The 13441-nt window shown below is 44.3% G+C and overlaps 1 non-coding gene across 1 annotated transcript; it reads left to right on the top strand.

Annotated features, from left to right (window-relative positions):
• Positions 1–13001: 13001 nt before the first annotated feature.
• Positions 13002–13114, top strand: LOC129335239 (U5 spliceosomal RNA). Its single transcript, XR_008597583.1, has one exon. It is a non-coding gene; the product is annotated as a U5 spliceosomal RNA (small nuclear RNA).
• The last annotated feature ends 327 nt before the right edge of the window (positions 13115–13441 follow it).

Raw genomic sequence — 13441 nt, forward strand, 5'->3', positions numbered from 1 at the left:
AGAATTCCCATTGACATCACCCCCAGACCGCAGCCTTGCAACCACCCCCTGCCAGTAAAACACAAAGGGGTGGGTAAAAAGAGAGGGAACAAGCCTTTTTGATCAGGTGGTAACTCATATGGGAGCCCAGATGATCAAGCTGTAACTCATGGGGGGGGCAGATAATCACATGGCTCCACAGCCAGAAGAACAATTGGGAGGCTTTCCGGTTGACTGCTGATCCGGCCTCAACCATATGCCTGGCAGAACATCACAGTCTTGCAGGTCAGCAGGAACAATAAGAGACCCTGGTGGGCCCATTTATCCTCTGACAGAGAGTTCCACCAAGTTGGAGCCAGGACAGAGAAAGCCCTGGCTCTGGTTGAGGCCAGTCTCCCCTCCCTGGAGCCTGGGACGACCAGTAGATGTTTGTTGGCTGATCTCAGCACTCTCTGGGGTGCACTTGGTGAGAGGTGGTCCCGAAGGTATGCTGGTCTTTTTCTGCTGAGGGCTTTAAAGGTCAAAGCCAACACCTTGAATTTTATCCAGAACTCCAGGGGGAGCCAGTGCAGCTGCTGCAAGATGGGAGTAATATGTGTCCTATACGGAACACCAGTGAGGACGTGTGCAGCAGGTGAAGCCATGTTCACCGGATCTTTGTCATCTGGAGATGTTGTAATTCCAGGAGAACTCCAGGAACCACTTGAGGTAGGTAACCCTAGGTTAGGCATCTGGGGGCATGGCCATCTATTTAACCTTTGCATGGCAGAGATTTCTACTGTATCCAACGCGAAAAGTTCTCCTTTGAAACAGAATGGAACTATACTTTGGAAAACGGGAAATAAGTACTTCCCAGATCCAATAGTTCACAATGGTATTTTTGAGACGAAGAGGTGAGAGAATTTAGATGTTTGTTATTCTCATGCGTGCTCTTCAACATCTCTACGACACCATTGAATGAGATCATCTCAAGCTCTGGGGTTGGGTGTCATCGATATATGGATGACACCCTGCTCTGTCTTTCCTTTTCAAACTTCCAGATGCATCCATCTTGGTTCTGAACTGGGGCTTTGAGGGGTGGTCAGGTGGCTAAGTCAGAACAGGACAAAACCGAATTTAGACAAATCACAAGTAATACTAGACACAAAGGCTGGTGTTCTAAAGGGGATGTCCCAGGTGGAGTGGAGTTGGCTTTTGCCAAGCAGGTTAAGAGCTTGGGGGTGCTCGCGGACCCAACTGGCAGTCCCTGGCAGTAAGATCCCCTGGTCCCTCACAGCAAGCAAACAGATGCATTGGTTGAAGGAACTTTATTCAGAGATCTATTCAGTTCAGGTATTCACTCACAGGGAAAAGTTGGCAGAAGTAATTAGGCAGACAATAGGACTACTGATATAGAGGGACGGTATCCTGCCCCCTTTGCATTCAGGCACGAAAATCCAAAAGTTACATGAGAACAACTTAGCTTAGTCTAGATAAAGTACAAAGTGGAATCTTCTCTCCTGTGAAAAAGATACAGTTCAGTACACAGCTGCAAGGCCACTCAGAAGTGAAAGCGCATATTTCTAGAGATAAGGAATGAGCTGCTGGCTCGTTTGGAAATTAATATTAGCAGTTTGGGCACCTTCAGGAGGCTTATATAAAATGCATTACTTGGCATTACAAGTATAAAATGCAGTGTAAGATGCAGCCTACAACAATGGGAGAAATGTCTCATTCTCAGTATAAACGTTAGAACACAGTGATGGCATATAACACAATAATGGCATGGATGCTGGCATACATGACACCAACCTTGCTGTCTGAAAAGTGAGTTGGTATAGCGACCAAGAGTGCCTTCTATCAATTTTTTCTGGTTTTCCAGCTCTCTCCATTCTCAGACTTGGCCCAGTTATCTGAAGGACCATATCTTCTACATATATAAAGACAAGTGTCCGGACTGACTCATCAATGCCCAGCCCAAACTCTTGGACCTAGAAACATGAAATTTGGGGAGAACATTCCTTTCATGATGTAAACACTAACTATGAAGGAATTTTAAGAAACTCCCCCCCCCAAGGGGGTAAAAAGGGGTAAAATATGCTTTCCCGAAGGGATACAGCTTCCCTATGTGGCTGGCAGCCTGCTGCCTGCTTGCGCCCCTGCCCACTGCCAGCTCAGCCACTCTTCCCTGATTGGGCCAGCCTTTCAAGGTCATTTGCATATGAAGGCTGATTGGAGCTAACAACATTCCACACACCCCCCCAAGACAGTTGGAACACAGAGGTCATTTGCGTATGTGGCCTGATTAGTCATCACCCCCTACATTCTAAACAGTATGCAGTTGCTATTAGGAGTCATTGAATGTGTCCTGAAGGTAAATGCACCTCCCAGTCTTCCCATAAAAATTCACTCGGGTTGCCAATCTCCCTGTGGGACCTGGCTTTCCTGTGTGGCTGGCAAGCTGTAGCCTGCTTGCACCCCTGCCCACTGCCAGCTCGGCCACTCTTTCCTGATTGGGCTAGCCTTTCAAGGTCATTTGCGTATGGGGTGTGTGGCCTGATTGGCCCTCACCCACCCCATTCTAAACAGTCTGCAACTGCTATTGGGAGTCATTGAATGTGTCCTGAGGTAAAATGCACCTTCCAATCTTCCCCTAAAAATTCGCTAGGGCTTACTGGATTTAAAATAGTTAAATACAGTAGTGAAGCATGGGTATTAAGCTAGTCCTCCCATATATCCTTGCTGATGGTCTTCAGGTTGCCACTTGCTAGCTGTTCTCCCTTCAGGGTGGCCTGTCTAGCTTCAACCAAAGCCCATGGTGTAGAATGGACTCCCTGAAGAGGTGAAAAGAACCTCCTCGTGGTGATCTTCAGGAATCGCTTCAAGGCTTATTTGCAAGGTATTTTGATGGAGTATAAGCTGCAGGCATATTTTATGGGGAGGGGAGTATCTGGAGCTTTATTCTATTGGTTTTCTTTGAAATGTTTTAATTGTAACTTATCAGCTGCCTTGTACCACAAGGGAATGTGAGATGTAAATGTGTTGCTGAATAAATAAAATCCCCGTTTTTGTTTTGTTTTGAAAATATTCATATATTTTCATTTCCTTTAGTGTTCTACTCATTCATTTTGTTATATTTGTTTTCATTCCCATTGCAAATTGAGAGTGATGATGATGGTGCCTTCTCTTCTTCTTTTCCTCTTCCCCCTCTAGGATTGCCAACTCCAGGCTGTGACATTTCTGGAGATTTGGGGGGTGGAGACTGGGGAGAGCAGGGACTTAAGGAAGAGAGAGACCTCAGTGGGGCATAATGCCGTAGAATTAAGGATCCCATTCTCCCAGTGGGAGCGGGAGAATGGGGGGTCTAGTGGGAGCGGGACAATGGGGGGGTCTATGGGACCGTCTCTCCCCATATATTCGCCAGAGGACACTCCGATCAGGGGACAAACAGCTGTTGGTGGTCCCTGGCCCCAAGGAGGCCCGCCTAGCCTCGACTAGAGCCAGGGCCTTTTCGGTCCTGGCTCCCACCTGGTGGAATGCTCTGACTGCTGTCTGCTGAAATCAGGGCCCGGCAGGACTTACTATCTTTTCACCGGGCCTGCAAGACAGAGTTGTTCCGCCAGGCATATGGCTGAGGCTGGGCCTCCCCCGGCCTGGAAAAAAGGGGTGTATAAAACCCTCCCTGTGAAGGCTGTCCACCATCCTGTTTTAAATGTGTTGTTTTAAATGAATATGAATTTTTAATGGTATTTTAATTGTATTTTTAATATGTTGGTATCCGCCCTGAGCCCGCTTGGGGGGAGGGCCCAATACAAATTTGAAATAAATAAATAGATAAATTTTACCCTCCGCCTCCCGCCTCCACTTACCTGGCGGGGAATGAAGGCATGGGCATAGGCCTCCTAGGCATGCTCCCAGGGTGGCGCTGCCCCGAGAGCCCATCCATGCTTCACTGCAGACCCATTTGAGCCTCAAATGGGCTGAGCCCGTTTGATGCCCAAATCGGTCCACTGTGACGCAGGCGCTCACCCCTGCTCCTGTGTGATGGCATCACTGGAAGTGACGCCAGCGTGCAGCTGTGGGGGAGAAAAAAGACAAGAGAGGAGGAAGGTGGTAAGAGCCAGATCTCTCCCCATCCAGCTAGGAGGTTAAAGGGGACATGGCAACCTTACATAGAATCCACCCTTCCAAAGAGCCATTTTCTACAGGGGAACTGATGTCTCTTGTTGGGAGATCATTTATACTTTTGAGAGAACTCCAGGCCCCACATGAAGGATAGCAGCCTTAGATTGGCCTGTTGCCACAGCAAACAACAACTATACCCATAGCTGCTGCCTGCAATTTTATCTGATGAAGTGAGCTGTGACACACAAAAGCTCATACCCTACCACAAATTTTGTTAGTCTTATAGGTGCTACTGGACTCTTGCTTTCCCCCCCAGTGATGCAGTTAATGTGATGAAAGAGAAAAGATGATGTGCAAAGAGATGAAGGTAGAGGACAGAGAGAGAGGGGGGAGGAAGAGGAAAGTAGTGGAGCAAGTAGTGAGAGTAGTAAGTAGAATGGAGGAATGGAGGAGAGAGGAGAGTTCTTCCATGTCTCCCTGATGTTCTTGAACTCTCTGGCATCTAAACAAAGTTTCCAGACTCCAGCACAGTGAGTGAAGTTTTTCACTGCTTGCTGTTCGCATTCATTTTCATAAACCAAATGTGTGAACACATGGGCTTTTTCTGGATTTAAAAAAAAATATTTGGAGGCTAAACCATGTCCCTAATTTTTTGTGTGTATCAGACAATTAAGAAACAAGGAGTTTGTGGTGAAGTGATAATGATGTATGGCCTTTTCCACACTTATATTCCCCAGGCATTATTCCAGCTCTGTCTCTCCTGGGCAACAGCCAATGAGAGTTGGTAGAATGCTGGGCCAGTGACAATTGAGTGTCTGTTAGAAGATCAATTAAGGCAGTTAGAGGGGGAGAAGGTTTTGGAAGCTGTTAAGGGAGGCAGCAGAAATATAGTTGTCTGTTAACCTCTGTTCTGTTAAATAGTAATCATTTCCTGATTAACCACAATATATCTATATGTATTAAAATAATTCACGCCAGTATTCTGTGTTGTAAAAAAAAAAATCTTGTTTTTATTTAAACCCTGGCTGCCTTGTAGTTGTTGGCTGAGGGGAAATAAGACAAACACACACAAACCTCAAACACTCTTGTCATGACGTATAGGCCAAGTTTAAAATGAATGGTGGCAGAATATTAGGGAATGTTAACTCTGAATTCCCATTCCTCAATAGCCCTGGGCAGTAGCTTGGTGAGGGGAAGTAAATATAGGGAAAGGGCTGCCTGTCTGGTAGATCCTCTGGAAGAGGAGAGAGGGGACCCTGTGCGTATTTGGGTCAGGACTCTCTGCCTGATAAATGGAAGTTAGATAGGTTGTAACTACCCTTAAATGCCTGTTAGATAGGGTTGTAACTACCCGTAAATTCCTGTGAAGTTCTCAAACCTGTGATGGGAGATAGCATGTAAGGAGGTCACATACACCCCTAATTGTTTTTGTGTGTCAAACAGTTAAGAAACGATGACTTTGGGGGGAAGTGGCAATGATGTTCAGCCTTTTTCATATTTATATTCCAGGTTTTGAACTGACCTAATTTTGTACTTCAAGAGACTATGACGGCAGCTCAGGTATCTTCTTTGATGGTGCTAGATAGTTTCCCTGAAGTACTTTAGGTGTAGTATGAATCTGCTTCAGTTCCCTCAAAGGGACAGCAAAGAAAATTAATCTAGTTTTAGAACATCCTATCTAAAGTACTTACATGGCCCCAATTAATGCAACCCTGGTCCCCAGAGGATGTTTTATACTTGGGGGAAGAGAGAAGCAGGCAGGTTGCATAACTACTGTCATTTTGCAGCTTTTACTCCAAGATAGCTGCCATCCATCCTGTGTTATGTTAGAGGTTAGTTTTTCACTGTCTTGTGCTAATTTTCTGCACCTATCTAGTGGATTATTTGTTTATATTTGTAGAAAATGGCTCAGAATATTGTACTCTCCTCTCCATTTCCTCACAACTACAACCTGAGAGTATGTGATGGGCCCAAGATCACCTAGCGAGCTTCTGTGATAGAAGTGGGGATTCACACCTGAGCCTCTTGGGATCCTAGTCCAATGTTCTATCAGTATGTCACACTGGCTCTTATAGCCTATCATAGCTTAGGATCTTCATTGCCCAGAAGCCAAGGCAGCAGTTACTCCTTGGAACACCAACCAGGAAGACGTAGGTAGACCCCCCACCCCCACCATCACGTATGGTATGTGATGAGAGCCAGTTTGGTGTAGTGGTTAAGAGCAGCAGGACTCTAATCTGGAGAACCAGGTTTGATTCCCCACTCCCCCCCTTGAAGCCAGCTGGGTGACCTTGGGTCAGTCATGGCTCTATCAGAGTTCTCTCAGCCCCACCCACCTCACAGGGTGTTTTGTTGTGGGGATAATAATAACACACTTTGTAGACCACTCTGAGTGGGCGTTAAGTTGTCCTGAAGGGCAGTATATAAATCGAATGTTATTATTATTATTATAAAGAAAGTGGGATATTTCATTTTAAGAGGAGACATTAAAAGTCAAAGCAGATATTAATGCATAATTCACAGTAGTTTCTTCATCCTCTGGTGTGAACTCAGCATTGCAATAAATACATACAAGAATTGCATTAATAATAATAAAAGGTAAAGGTAGTCCCCTGTGCAAGCATCGAGTTATTACTGACCCTTGGGGGGACAAAACAACAACAACAACAACATTTAATTTACATACCGCCCTGTATGTTGAAAGAAGAAGTCTGCAAAGGTCAAAGACCACGGAGTGAAGGATTTGTTTGAATAACAACAACAACAACAACATTTAATTTATATACCACCTTTTTGGACAACTTAATGTCCACTCAAAGCGGTTTACCAAGTATGTTATTATTATTCCCACAACAAAACACCCTGTGAGGTGAGTGGGGCTGAGAGAGCTCCTAGAAGCTGTGACTGATTCAAGGTCACCCAGCTGGCTTCAAGCAGAGGAGTGGGGAATCAAACCTGGTTCTCAGTCCCGCACTCTTATCCACTGCACCAAAATACATTCAGAATACTGAATGTAACTATAGTGACTATTCAAGATTATCAGATGGGATGTACTGATGCACGACTCTAAGCATGAAGGGCCGCCATCAGTAAACGTGGCTCCTAGGGTCATCCTCAGGTGAAGGATCAGGTGAAGGTGACTGATACTAGGCAGAAGTGATGGAAGACTCAGGGACACTGTCCATCAAGAATTTGCAATCCATGGAACTGGCTGAAGAAGAGAACCTATGTCTCTGCCCATCATGTCTGTGCACTCGTTGGTATAGGATCCCTCCCCCAATTTACCAACAGGACCGAAATAGAAACTGCCACCAGAAGGTGAAGTGCTTACTTTGCAGCAAAAGGTGATGTAGCCCCATAACTTCATGATGCATTACGTACTACTAGAGATGGGTATGAACCGAGAAAAAAAACGAACCGTGTAGTTTGTGGTTTGTCGCATTTCACGAACTATGAACCACAAACTTTCATGAACCTGCAAATTGTCTCTTCTAGGTCAGCAGAAAGTCACTTCCAGGCCAGCAGAAGGCCACTTCTGGGTCAGCAGAAGGTCTGTAGGAAGTCCATCCCATGTTGCTTAGGAAACTGATTGATTGGCGCCAGGCTGTCTGCAGTGATGAACCAAAAAATGAACCAAACAAACCAGCCTAAAGTTCACGGCGGTTCATCAGAAATGGGGCCTGACAAACCACCGGTTTGTAAACCACGAACCAGCCCGGTCCGTCACGAACTTTGGTTTGTATTTCGGTTTGTGCCCATCTCTACTTACTACATGATCCCTGATTGGCTAGGATACGAACAACAACAACAACAGCAACATTCAATGTATATACCACCCTTCAGGACAACCCACTCAGAATGGTTTACAAAATGTGTTTGTATCCTCACGACAATCACCCTATGAGGTGGGTGGGGCTGAGAGAGCTCTGAGAGAGCTGTGACTGACCCAAGGTCACCAAGCAGAAAAGTGGGGAATCAAACCTGGTTTTCCAGATTAAAATCCAGCCACTCTTAACCACTACACCAAACTGGCTCAATAGGCATCAAGAGAGAAAGAAATGGAGCTAAAAAAAGAAGCAGAGAAGGCAAAAATGTCACTCCCGATATTTCAATAGTTGAACATTTGACAAGACCTTTCTCCAATTGTTCAAAAACCAATTTGCCTCTAGCCTGGGAAAGAAAGGGAGGGACAGAGTTGGGAAGGAAGAAATTGGGTGAGTGGTCACTGTTACAATGCACAGCAGAAGCAAACGGCATATTCCACTTCCCACATGCCTGTGTGACAAGCATGTTCAATATAACTAATGAAGTTACTAGAGACCTGTCTAGACCCCTTACTAGAGACCTGTCCCCCTTGGCCACCCTAGGGAGACAAGGAGAAAGACAGACGTGTGGTACAAAATTAAAAGTGAGTTGCTGGTTGGGATTAAAGATGGATCCAGGGTCTGAAATGGCTGGCATTGTATGGTTCAGTTCAGGGCTTTTTTTCTGGGAAAAGAGGTGGTAGAACTCAGTAGGCTGCCCTCGGAGAAAATGGTCACATGGCTGGTGGCCCCGCCCCCTGATCTCCAGACAAAGGGGAGTTTAGATTGCCCTCCGTGCCAGGCAATCTAAACTCCCCTCTGTCTGGAGATTAGGGGGCGGGGCCACCAGCCATGTGACCATTTTCAAGAGGTTCCGGAACTCCATTCCACCGCGGTCCTGCTGAAAAAAAAACCCTGGTTCAGTTTGATGCAGGCAGACATTTTCTAGTTTTTGCGAAGCTGAACACAACAATTTTCACACCCTTGTCAAAGTGCCTCTCATATTTGGGGTGGTTTTCACACAAAAATATTAACAAGGAGAGATTTTCAGGATTTTTAAATTTTAAAAAATGGTCTGTTGAGGCTTTTTAAAATGTGTGTCAGCATGTAGCCGTGATTATTTAATTCTTTTCTATTCTGTGATTTTAGCCATTCTTGGATCCCTAGATGGACCCCATCAAAAAGATTAAGAACACAATAAAACCATTGTCTTAAAAAGAGAGTCTTTTAATTCTGCAGTTGTTTTTAAAGGCAGGCATTAGCACACAACACAGGGGACTTTAAAAAGAGTCTTTTAATGGGTATTAGCTTGTACATCACTCACTGCAATTGAGCTGATAAAAGACTGCAGGCAACATCCTTTCACATTTAAAAAAACGATAGTAAGGCAGCAACAGAGTGGGGCCTGATGGCTATAAATGGGTGTGAAAATATTTGCAAAATATTTTCGCAGCCTTTGAAATGGAACTTTTCACCCAGAACTCATTATAATCTCCAATTATATGATGTTAGTTCTTGTGATGTTTAAATACAATGTCAGAAGCTTGCTAGTGGAAATTAGAGATGGGCACGAACAGAAAAAAAAAAACCGAACATGATGTTCGTTGTTCGTTGCCATCCACGAACAGGGACTCACGAACAACCATGAACATGGACCTGTTCACAAACATGTTCGTGGTTGGCTGTTTGTGGGGGCCAGCAGGCTCTCCTCTAGCCATCATCCAAGTTTGGTCAAGATCCCTACTGCACCACTCCCAGAAACCTGACCTGAGCAAGCACCAGGAAAGGTGCCAATAATAAATAATAGCTTGGCCCAAGACCCTGGCAGCAGCCCTGAAACCTGAAGGGGTAGATCCCTATCCCACCACACACAAAGAAAATTCAAGCGCCAATGCACTCTATCAAAATGCCAACAGCAGCTGTCTCTCTCTCTCTTCACTGTCTGCAAAGCCAGAGCTGGGAGACCCCCTCCCCCTTGGTCTTTGCTCCCTTGTAAGAAATTTGGAGCTCCACACTTGAAAGGAAGACCTGCCTGTCAAGCTAAATTGGGCTTAGATTGGGGTTTCCAGAGCAACAGCAGGAGTTCAGACAGAGTTCAGGCAGTCCCTGCCTAAGTTGCCAAGGGAATTGACTGCAGGTGCCAGACTGTCTGGCTTGACAAACAGCAACGAACGAGGCTTGCAACAACCACCTGTTCATTTAGAATAGGGCATCCCGAACAGCTTGTTCGCGAACAGCAGATTGGGCTGTTCGTGGCTTTTTTTGGTTTGTATTGCTGTTCGTGCTCCTCTCTAGTGGAAATTGACAAAAGGTTGAGCCCAGTATATTTCGGGTCTTGTTTAAACGGTGGCAATGGTTTCTTAAGCGGTTCACGGTTGAAACAAGACCAGGCACAGCCTGAGACTGAGCATTTGTTCTGCATAATCCTTTTCACAGAGTGGCAAAATAAAATAATTTGTCGAATCAAGGAGCTTCTGCAGGGCATTTTCCCTTCTATATGGTGGGATAATGGAGGTATTATTTCGCAATTTTATGTATTAATTGTAATTCATTGCAAGGGTGACTACAATTTAAGGGAGACGGTGTGGATCAGTGACAGAGGATTTGCTCTGCATGCGGTCCCAGGTTCAATTCCTGGATCCTGAGATGCTTAGGAGAATGGAAGGCATAGAAATATATATTTTTAATTTATTTAATATTTTTTTGCCCTGACCTGGATAGCACAGGTGAGTCTGATGTCAGATCTCAGAAGCTAAGCAGGGCCGGCCTTGGTTAGTACTTGGATGGGAGACCTCCAGCGAAGACCAGGGTTGCAGAGGCAGGCAATGGCAAACCACCTCTGAGAGTCTCTTGCCATGAAAAAATCCCACCAGAAGTTGCCATAAGTCAGCTAGGACTTGCGGGCACTCTCTACCACCAATATATTTTTACCCTGCTTTTCTCCCTGCTGAGGACCCAAAGTGCTTTACATACACTTTTTAACAAATCTACATTAAAGCACATGATAAAATCTGAGAAATGACTGGAAGTAGACAAGACGTGATTGGTGATGTGACAACCTAGGACAACCCTGGAGATCCTTTATGTATCTATATGTCCAGATGTGCCCAAAGACTTGTGCATTTCATAGTTGAGTCGCCGGGAGGAATTCTGGTAGTCCATCAATCTGGGATTAAAGCGGTAGGATTTGGGGGGAAATCACATGACATCCATGCAACTCCGCCCTTTTATTTTGGAAAGGAATCACTATATCGTGGCACCTGCTCACTGCTATATTCTGTGTTCTGGTCCCCGCTGAGCGGCATCACACACTCCACTGTGCTTTAAGCCTTTGAGCGATGGCTCTCCTTTCTTTGCAAACATCCATAAACCACCTTAAACCATCTGCTTGTGAACTCTCAGCGTCCCTTTTCTTGCCCCCCTTCTTCCTGACCATCAGCTTCTTGTCAGCGACCAAAAAGAGAGAGACAAGGAAGATGTAATTGATCGGATTCTACAGCAGCCTTGAGAACTTGATTCAGATATTGACTTCCAAGGAGCTAGTTTAACTCCAGGTTCCAGAGGCAGCAAGGACTGCACATCAAACCTATTAACCTCTGACCTTACCAGTTGGGGAAGACATCACAGCAGCAGTAATTAGGAAGTCAATTGGAATCACATGTCTCACTTACACTGGCGTGTCAATCAATAGCGTTGGTGACAGATTCATTAGGCTGAGCCTCGCAGCCTAGACTAGTAACAGCCTCATAAAAAACACTTTTGGAACAGGACAGAGGAGGGGGGAAATATCAGCTAGAAGGACTTGCATGGATGACAATATCTATTGTGTAGAGTGTTTGCAATTTATGAAGAGCCACTTGCTGGTAACCTTTCTGACTGGGTACTAAATTTTCCCAAGTAATTGCTAAATAAAACAATTTTTTTTACACTTTTTTTAAAAAAGTCATATTCCCCCCTTCTTCTTGGCAGGGCATTCCTTACTGGCGCAGACCAATAATCTGGTAAGGTAAAACGTGAGGATTTATTTACCGTTGAAAGATAACTTTGTTTTATGACAGATTTATTAAGGAAATATTCATCTCAAAGGCAGAGAAAGCTAAAAATGATACGAAATCTGATTTTTGTTTTAAAAAAACTATTTTACGTGGTGATGTGATTTACATATTCTTTCTTTTTAATGGCCTTTTCTTTATATACTTTTTTGGGTGGGAGGAGGACCCCAAGTTTATTCTGCACATGGTGACCTGAAGCCGGAAGTGTATGTAGATGCTGAAAAAGAGCTCCTTGTATATAGGCGGGAGGATCCATAACAAAAATGATGTCATCTACTTGGAATGAGTTCTCATTGGTGGAAAGCTTGGGCATGACGATGCAAACAAATATGTATAGATCAAAATGGGTAGCGGTGTTAGTCTGTCTGTAGCAGTAGAAAAGAGCAAAAGTCTAGTAGCACCTATAAAACTAACAAAATTTGTGGTAGGGTGTAAGCTTTTGTGAATCACAGCTCACTTCTGTGAGATCTGAAGAAGTGAACTGTAACTCATGAAAGCTCCTACCCTGCCACAAATTTTGTTAGTTTTATAGGTGCTTCTGGACTCTTGCTCTTTTCTATATCTAACGTATATATAATATGAAAAATCCAAGTGAGTTGCAAATATTCACATGACATGAAACTGGGAGTAATATTTTTACTGTGCCTTGATTACAACTGGATAGAATTGGAAGGGTCTAGATTGTATAGTCATGGGATGGCTGGGCATAGGCAGGGTTGCCAACTCTGGGTTGGAAATTCCTGGAGATTTGGGGGTAGAATCTGGAAACGGTGAGTTTGGGGATTTGAAATGGAGTTATGGCGGGTAGAGTGAGAGAACTCAAACCTTTCCCCTGTGCTACGTATATTCCTGACGTGGAAATTGTGTATGTGCCGTCAAGTCTGCCTTTCTCTGCAGAGTCTTTCTTGGTGGTCTCCCATCCAAGTACTGACCCTGCTTAGCTTCCGAGATCTGATGAGATCGTGCTATACCATGCCGCCTTCCCTCCTATTGTAATATATAATAAATATATATTTAGAAAGAACATAAATAAACACATAATTAAAAAAAGAAGATTCGGGAGTTACTCTGGTTTCTCTTCAGGTCGCATAAATCTTTCGCCTTTTACTAAAGAGTTCCGTGGAGAGGAACATTAGATGTAGTATATTTTTAAAATGAATGTTATGTACTATTTATGTTTTTAATGGTAATGTTGATTAATTGTGCAGTGTGTTTTTAAGCTTTGTTGTGAACCGCCCTGAGCCCACTGGTGTGGGGAGAGCAGACTATAAACTGAATAAATTAAATTAAATTATTATTATTATTTATTACATTTCTAACTCGCCCTTCCCGCAAGCGGGCTCAGTTAGTGGAGGGTAAGACTAAGAACTTTAAGAAAGACACCATCAGAGCTTTAAGACTATCCACCGAGCAAATAACCATTTAAATTCCACCTTTGCCTGTTGCTACCAGTTTTATCATCACTTTCTGCTTCATTGACCAACGGATTCCAGTTTTATTCTA

This window comes from Eublepharis macularius, chromosome 8 (assembly GCF_028583425.1).
Source record: "Eublepharis macularius isolate TG4126 chromosome 8, MPM_Emac_v1.0, whole genome shotgun sequence".
Classification (NCBI taxonomy): domain Eukaryota; kingdom Metazoa; phylum Chordata; class Lepidosauria; order Squamata; family Eublepharidae; genus Eublepharis; species Eublepharis macularius.